We start from the raw sequence: 7,841 nt of genomic DNA on the forward strand, positions 1-7,841 counted from the left end.
GAAACCAGATTCTGGATCAATGGTGCTGGAAGAGCACAGCAGTTCAGACAGCATCCAACGAGCAGCGATTTCGCTGCTTCCTGAACTGCTGTGCTCTTCCAGCACCATTGATCCAGAATTCAGTCATTGGCCTATCAATCCAATGTCTCCATTTGTTCAGCTCTGATGCTAGCCACTGCTGTGGGATCTTTGTGCTGTATTGCAAGGGTTTAGAGCCTTGAGGTCAACTGACCTTTCTGGTAATGGTAAAGATGTTGGTGCTAAGTCCGCATAATGCTTGCTCTGATGTTACAGGCTGTGTGTGAAGGTTATGTTGCCGAGCAGTCAACATTCACTTCTTCCGAAGCCATCTTTGATATCTGAATCGTTAGCTCACCCCTCTGCCTTCCCCTGTCCCTGCCAACACCATCCCATACCCTCGTTCTCTTTGCTCCAGAGAGTGTGGTGGAAACAGTGAGGGATGTGACTCCAGGAGCTATTTCCCATGGTCACATAGCCCAGTGCTGGGACATTTGCCACAGGTCAGCCTCAAGTCAACTTTACCCTCCATTCATAATCCATTTTGTCCCTCTGAGCCCCACTCCAATTGTCAGAAAAGCCCAATAGATTTGCACGCATTCTTTCAGATAAAACCTGCTGTCCTTATCTGGTCTGTGCCTTCAGGTCCTGTCCAAAACCAACCCAGTTTAAAGAATCATAGAGTCATAGAGATGTGCAGAATGGAGACAGACCCTTCAATCCAACCTATTCATGCCAACCAGATATCTGAAATTAATCTAATCCCATTGCCAGCATTTGGCCTATTTCCCTCTAAACCCTACCTCTTCATATGCCCAAATGCCTTTTAAATGTTGTAATAGTACCAGCCTGCACCACCTCCTCTGGCAGCTCATTCCATACATGCATCACCCTTTTGTGTGAAACATTTGCCCGTTACGTCCCTTTTAAATCTTTCCCCTCTCACCTTAAATCTATGCCCTTAGTTCTGGATTCCCCTACTCTGGTGAAAAGACCTTGGCTATTCACCCTAGCTAGGTCCCTCATGATTTTATAAGCCTCTATCAGGTCACCTCTCAGTCTCTGATGCTCCAGGGACAACAGCCCCAGCCCATTCAGCCTCTCCCTTGTAGCTGAAACCCTCCAACCCTGGCAACACCCTTGTAATTTGTAGACACTTAACCGCACTCAAGTTGTAAACTGAGACAAAATGTACGGCCACCACCTGTCCCGGCTTTCCGAGACACACAGGTCATAAATGATGGCCTTGCCAGCCGAGCCTGAGAATGAACTTTTAATAATTGGAGTGAAGCACTTCTTAACCCTCTCTCCTGGTAAATTAAATCAAGCCTCACCCGACAAGTGGAAACTCCAGGAATTGGAATCTGAGGCAGTGGTCTGTGTTTGATTTAATATTCTCACTGGTTGTGATCGTGGCCCCAGTTTTTCTGAGTTGCACTGGAGGAGGGAAGTTGTCACATTGCATGTCACACCTTATGAACAAGAAGTGGGGAAAAATCGGGGGAGAAAACAGCTCTATATATAAGGTCTTCCTTATTGTATATAAGTGTAAATAGCCAGATTATTAGTCAGTGTGAGCTTGTATTGTCTAGTAGGTGTCTAAATGTCCTCAGCACAACGTTGCACCATTTTATTAGCTTGTGACTGCTTTTTCCTTTAAAGCACTGAGTTAACCACTGTACAATTCTTTTTCTTAAAGAAAACTATTGAAAAGCAATATAGAAGTTTTGAAATGGGCTTTATGTAAAGTGTGTGTGTGTGTGTGTGTGTAAAAGAAGAAATGAATCCCAATTAATCCAAATGTTAAATTTTTGTTTTCTATGGATAAGATTTGTGCTGTTGCTTTTGGCATCTAGCAGTTCCCCACTTTTAGGAGACTTCCACAGTTTTGTCTTCATTAAAAACTTTTTATTTTGTTTGAAGTTTTTAAAGTTTTTAAATTGTTGAATGTGCCTAGAGAGGGAGTCTGACCTTCCAAGGCAGGTCTCTGAGGCTCATGAGGTGGGGAGCTAATTGCTGGGTTATGAGGAGATAAAAACCCTGGTTAGGTTGGACCAGGATATCCAGGCTTGGCCCCAAGATCAGGGGGACAGTGGGAGCTTGGTTTGCTATGGCATGTGAACTACTAGCTATGCACTGGGCCACAAAATGTGAAGCTGGACAGATTTCTGCAAATCAAAATATCCCACTGCCTTTAAATTTGGGTATTCAGTGCAAGGAGTTGCAGTACAGGTTTCATCACCATACAAGTAGTGTTGGTTAGCCAGGCTGGGTTTGAATGGGCAGTTTAGAAAAAGCTTTATTCTGTATCTCATCAGTAACTGTCCTGGGGAGTGTTAGATAGGTCAGCATAGAGGAAGCTGTACTCTATCTCTAACCCCACGGTGTCCCTATCCCGGGAGTGTTTAATGGGGACAGTATCGAGAGAACTTTATTTTGAGTTTGATTTTAATTCAAAAGAGTAGAGGCAGCTTTTGTTTTAGTTTAAAACACTCGAGAGAGCTTTATACAGTATCTTGCCCAATGTTGTGCCTATCCAGGGAGTATTTGATGAGGACAAAGTAGGGTGCTTCACTTCCAGTTTAAAGGTGTAGAGGGAGCTTTACTGTGTATATAACCCCCGAGCTGTCCTGTTCCTGGGAGTGTTTGATGGGGACAGTGTCGAGGAGTCTAACTCCATGCTGTCCCTGAGCTGACCAGTTGTGTGCTGAGCACTCCTTGTCTGTTGCTGTTGCCTGGATGGAGACTGCACTGAGTTGGATGATGATGTCAGAGGAATTCTAACCTTCACTCTCTTGTGCTTTCTTCTCCGAGAATCCGCTTATAAAATTCCCTGGATGTGCAATAAACATTCTCTCAGTCTCTGGGGGAACTTGGTTGTTGAGGGTCAACAGGTTTAGTCTGTGCTTCTGTGAATATCTTTCAGAGAATTAGTCAGTTCACTGTCGCCCAGTGCCACCCCAGGTCAGAAATAATGTGCCCCCCCTCCCCCAGGATATAGTAAAAGGAGTCACTTGGAGATAATGGTGGCATTGTACAATATTACAAACGTCCACTGTATTATTCAATGCCTAGTGCCTTCTTGCACTTGGGCCCTGTGTAGGGTTGTGAGAATGGATGAATGTTCTGAAGGTTTCTTAGGTTCCTTTTGAGTGCTGGCAGTGGTTGAATCTTCACTTGGCATTTAATGGTCCACAATAGAGGAGTATGTTGTGGAGGCATTTAGTCCTCTGTGTCATTCTGTGCTTTATGTTCTCGCTCGAGGGTGAAGACAATGTGTATGGATTTCCCCAGCATTAATGTCAGGGAATTAGCTCCAGTAATTTCATACATGAGAGCAGCTATTGTACAGATATCTCTCTTGATGATACCTTTGAAACTGAGCTAGAATAAAAGGTCGAGAGAGAGAGAGAGACTGATGAATGTATCGAGGAGGGTTTATAATGTTCAGGACCACACGACCTTTTTGGAATTTTTGGACTTTGGGTGCTCACCGTTTGGTCCTCTAATGGGAATGGCTTGTCTCTTCCTCATTCAGTGTCCCTCATGCATCCAGATTAATTGGGCAGAGTTAGACATTTGATGTCCTCAGTCAGCGCCCAAGACACTCTGTGAGAATGATCCTGATCGGGAAAACATACAGGAAAATTCTCAGGCTGGATATCGTGGTTATCTCTATTCCTGTCTTTCCCCCCACCCCACTCCGTGATCAAGCAGTTATTTGAGTTAATTTCTTTCTCTGCCCAGCCGAGCACAAAGCTGTTGAAGTCTGTAGATGATCTCTTTGTTTGTTCTTGTTTTATGGAATGTGCTATTTCTCACAATTGTGGAATTTCTGTGGTGTTGGTTGATAGCAAAGGTTTCTTTCACCAGAACAAAACACTTAAAGAAAAAGTTATATTTAAAAAGAAAAGTGTCAAAAACTAGGCTGTGAATGATGCTCAGTTTATGTATTAAGAAATTCTGTTGAGTAAAATATTAAAAAATCTATTAAAATTACCATGTTTTGTTTCTTTATTCTTGCTAAGAATATTATGGTGCTCTTGATAGCAGACTGTGCGTGGAACAACAGATTCCAGGTTGTAGGAGCAGGACCTGGAATCTTTCATGAAAACAACAAATGCTGGAGATCACAGTGAGTCAAGCAGCATCCACGGAGGGAAATCAGGCTAAGGTTTAATGTCTAGATAACTCTTCATCAGAGTCATCTAGACTCACTGTGATCTCCAACATTTGTTGTTTTCATGAAAGATTCCAGGTTCTGTTATTCTGGCCTATGGCAGCAATTTTCAGCAGGGACAGAGTTTATAGAAGGCTGTTACCATTGGTCACAATGCTTCTGGGCATTTTATAGGAACAGGACCCCCTGTCAAGATGGGGGAGGGCTGAAATCCGGTTTAAAATGAGGAAATCTGCTCAAAGTTACAGATTTGATCAAAACATCGGAGATTATCTTAGGCAGGAGCGGCAATTCAGCTGCATGAAGCTGCACAGTAGTTCCCACTGAAGGAGTAAGAGTCAGTCAGTGCTGGAGCAGAGTTAAGACAGGGTAAGAAATTCCTAGTCCTTCCACGTGTGCTCTGGAGGAACAACCCTTCTCCTCCATTTGATCCTTAAGGAAGTTCCAAATCAACAGGGAATTGAAACAGTGGATTTGTTTGGAACCTCTCCTGAAGCCTCCATTTCAAGCCCATCCTGACAGAGAAGAAATTCCTGCTCACACCTTGATACACATCGGTTTGTTTAATGTCACAAGTTCTGGAAATACTTGCTGCTTTCATTTGGTCTCCCCCATCACCTCCTTCCCCCATAACTCATCTGATTTCACCCAATCGCTATCTTTGAGCCAGTTCTGTATCCAAATGGCTAGTTCTCCCTCTATTCCATGAGATCTAACCTTGCTAATCAGTCTCCAATGGGAAACGTTGTTAAACGCCTTACTGAAGTCCATATAGATCACATCTACTGCTCTGCCCTCATCAATCTTCTTTGTTACTTCTTCAAAAAACTCAATCAAGTTTGTGAGACATGATTTCCCACACACAAACCCATGTTGACTATCCCAAATCAGTCCTTGCCTTTCCAAATATATGTACATTCTGTCCCTCAGGATTCCCTCTAACAACTTGCCCACCACCGAGGTCAGGCTCACCGGTCTGCAGTTCCCTGGCTTGTCTTTACCGCCCTTCTTAAACAGTGGCAGCACGTTTGCCAACCTCCAGTCTCCCAGCACCTCACCTGTGACTGTTGATGATACAAATATCTCAACAAGAGGCCCAGCAATCACTTCTCTAGCTTCCCTCAGAGTTCTCGAGTACACCTGATCAAGTCCTGGGGATTTATCCATTTAAATTTGGAATATAAAAGCACCGTTGTGCTACAGAGACTTTATAAAGCTCTGGTTAGGCCCCATTTGGAGTACTGTGTCCAGTTTTGGTCCTCACACCTCAGGAAGGACATACTGGCACTGGAGCGTGTCCAGTGGAGATTCACACGAATGATCCCTGGAATGGTAGGTCTAAATTACAAGGAACGGCTGAGGATCCTGGGATTGTATTCATTGGAGTTTAGAAGATTAAGGGGAGAGTTAATAGAAAATTACAAGATAATACATGGCTTGGAAAGGGTGGACGCTAGGAAATTGTTTCTGTTAGGTGAGGAGACTAGGACCCGTGGACACAGCCTTAGAATTAGAGGGGGTAAATTCAGAACAGAAATGCGGAGACATTTCTTCAGCCAGAGAGTGGTGGGCCTGTGGAATTCATTGGCGCAGAGTGCATTGGAGGCTGGGATGCTAAGTGTCTTCAAGGCAGAGATTGATAAATTCTTGATGTCACAAGGAATTAAGGGCTACGGGGAGAATGCGGGTAAGTGGAGTTGAAATGCCCATCAGCCATGATTGAATGGCGGAGTGGACTTGATGGGCTGAATGGCCTTACTTCCACTCCTATGTCTTATGGTCTTATGGTCTTTAACCCTTTCAAGCCATCCAGCACTTGCTCCTCTGTAATCTGGACATTTTGCAAGATGTCACCATCTATTTCCCTACAGTCTATATCTTCCATATCCTTTCCACAGTAAATACTGATGCAAAATATTCATTTAGTATCTCCCCCATTTTCTGTGGCTCCACACAAAGGCCGCCTTGCTGATCTTTGAGGGGCCGTATTCTCTCCCTAGTTATCCTTTTGTATTTAATATATTTGTAAAAACCCTTTGGATTCTCCTTAATTCTATTTGCCAAAGCAATCTCATGTCCCCTTTTTGCCCTCCTGATTTCCCTCTTCAGTATACTCCCACTTTCTTTATATTCTCCTAAGGATTCACTTAATCCTGCCTATACCTGACATACGCTTCTTTCTTTTTCTTAACTAAACCCTCAATTTCTTTAGTCATCCAGCATTCCCTATACCTACCAGCCTTCCCTTTCACCCTGACAGGAATGTACTTTCTCTGGATTCTTCTCATCTCATTTCTTAAGGACAAAAGCGTAACTAGGGAGAGAATAGGGCCCCTCAAAGATCAGCAAGGCGGCCTTTGTGTGGAGCCATAGAAAATGGGGAAGATACTGGCTCAAAGATAGAAGAGAGAGGGTGGTGGCGGAGGGTTATTTTTCAGACTGGAGGCCTGTGACCAGTGGAGTGCCACATGGATTGGTGCTGGATCCTCTACGTTTTGCCATTTACATAAATGATTTGGATGCGAGCTTAAGTGGTACAGATAGTAAGTTTGCAGACGACACCAAAATTAGAGGTGTAGTGGACAGTGAAGAGGGTCACCTCAGATTACAACAGGATCTGGACCAGATGGGCCAATGGGCTGAGAAGTGGCAGATGGAGTTTAATTCAGATAAATGCGAGGTGCTGCATTTTGGGAACGCAAATCTTAGCAGGACTTATACACTTAATGGTAAGATCCCAGGGAGTGTTGCTGAACAAAGAGACCTTGGAGTGCAGGTTCATAGCTCCTTGAAAGTGGAGTCGCAGGTAGATAGGATAGTGAAGAAGGTATTTGGTATGCTTTCCTTTATTGGTCAGAGTATTGAGTACAGGAGTTGGGAGGTCATGTTGCGGCTGTACAGGATATTGGTTAGGCCACTTTTGGAATATTGCATGAAATTCTGGTCTTCTTCCTATCGGAAAGATGTTGTGAAACTTGAAAGGGTTCAGAAAAAATTTACAAGGATGTTGCCAGGGTTGGTGGATCTGAGCTACAGGGAGAAGCTGAACAGGCTGGGGCTGTTTTCCCTGGAGCGTCGGAGGCTGAGGGGTGACCTTATAGATATTTACAAAATTATGAGGGGCATTGATAGAACAAATAGACAAAGTCTTTTCCCTGGGGTCGGGGAGTCCAGAACTAGAGGGCATAGGTTTAGGGTGAGAGGGGAAAGATATAAAAGAGACCTAAGGGGCAACCTTTTCACGCAGAGGGTGGTATGTGTATGGAATGAGCTGCCAGAGGAAGTGGTGGAGGCTGGTACAATTGCAATATTTAAGAGGCATTTGGATGGGTATATGAATAGGAAGGGTTTGGAGGGATATGGGCCGGGTGTTGGCAGGTGGGACTAGATTAGGTTGGGATATCTGGTCGGCATAGACAGGTTGGACCGAAGGTCTGTTTCCGTGCTGCTAATCTCTATGACTCTATAACTGCAGGTGCTGGAAATCAGAAACAGAAACAGAAATTACTGGAGAAACTCAGCAGGTATGGCAGCTTTTGTGGAGAGAAAGTACTGTTAACGTTTTTTTTCCCAGTGCCCCTTCTTCAGAACTGGAATAGGTACCTAAAATGTTAACTTTTGTTTCTCTCCATCGCTACTGCCA

Source organism: Hemiscyllium ocellatum, chromosome 28 (assembly GCF_020745735.1).
Source record: "Hemiscyllium ocellatum isolate sHemOce1 chromosome 28, sHemOce1.pat.X.cur, whole genome shotgun sequence".
Lineage (NCBI taxonomy): Eukaryota > Metazoa > Chordata > Chondrichthyes > Orectolobiformes > Hemiscylliidae > Hemiscyllium > Hemiscyllium ocellatum.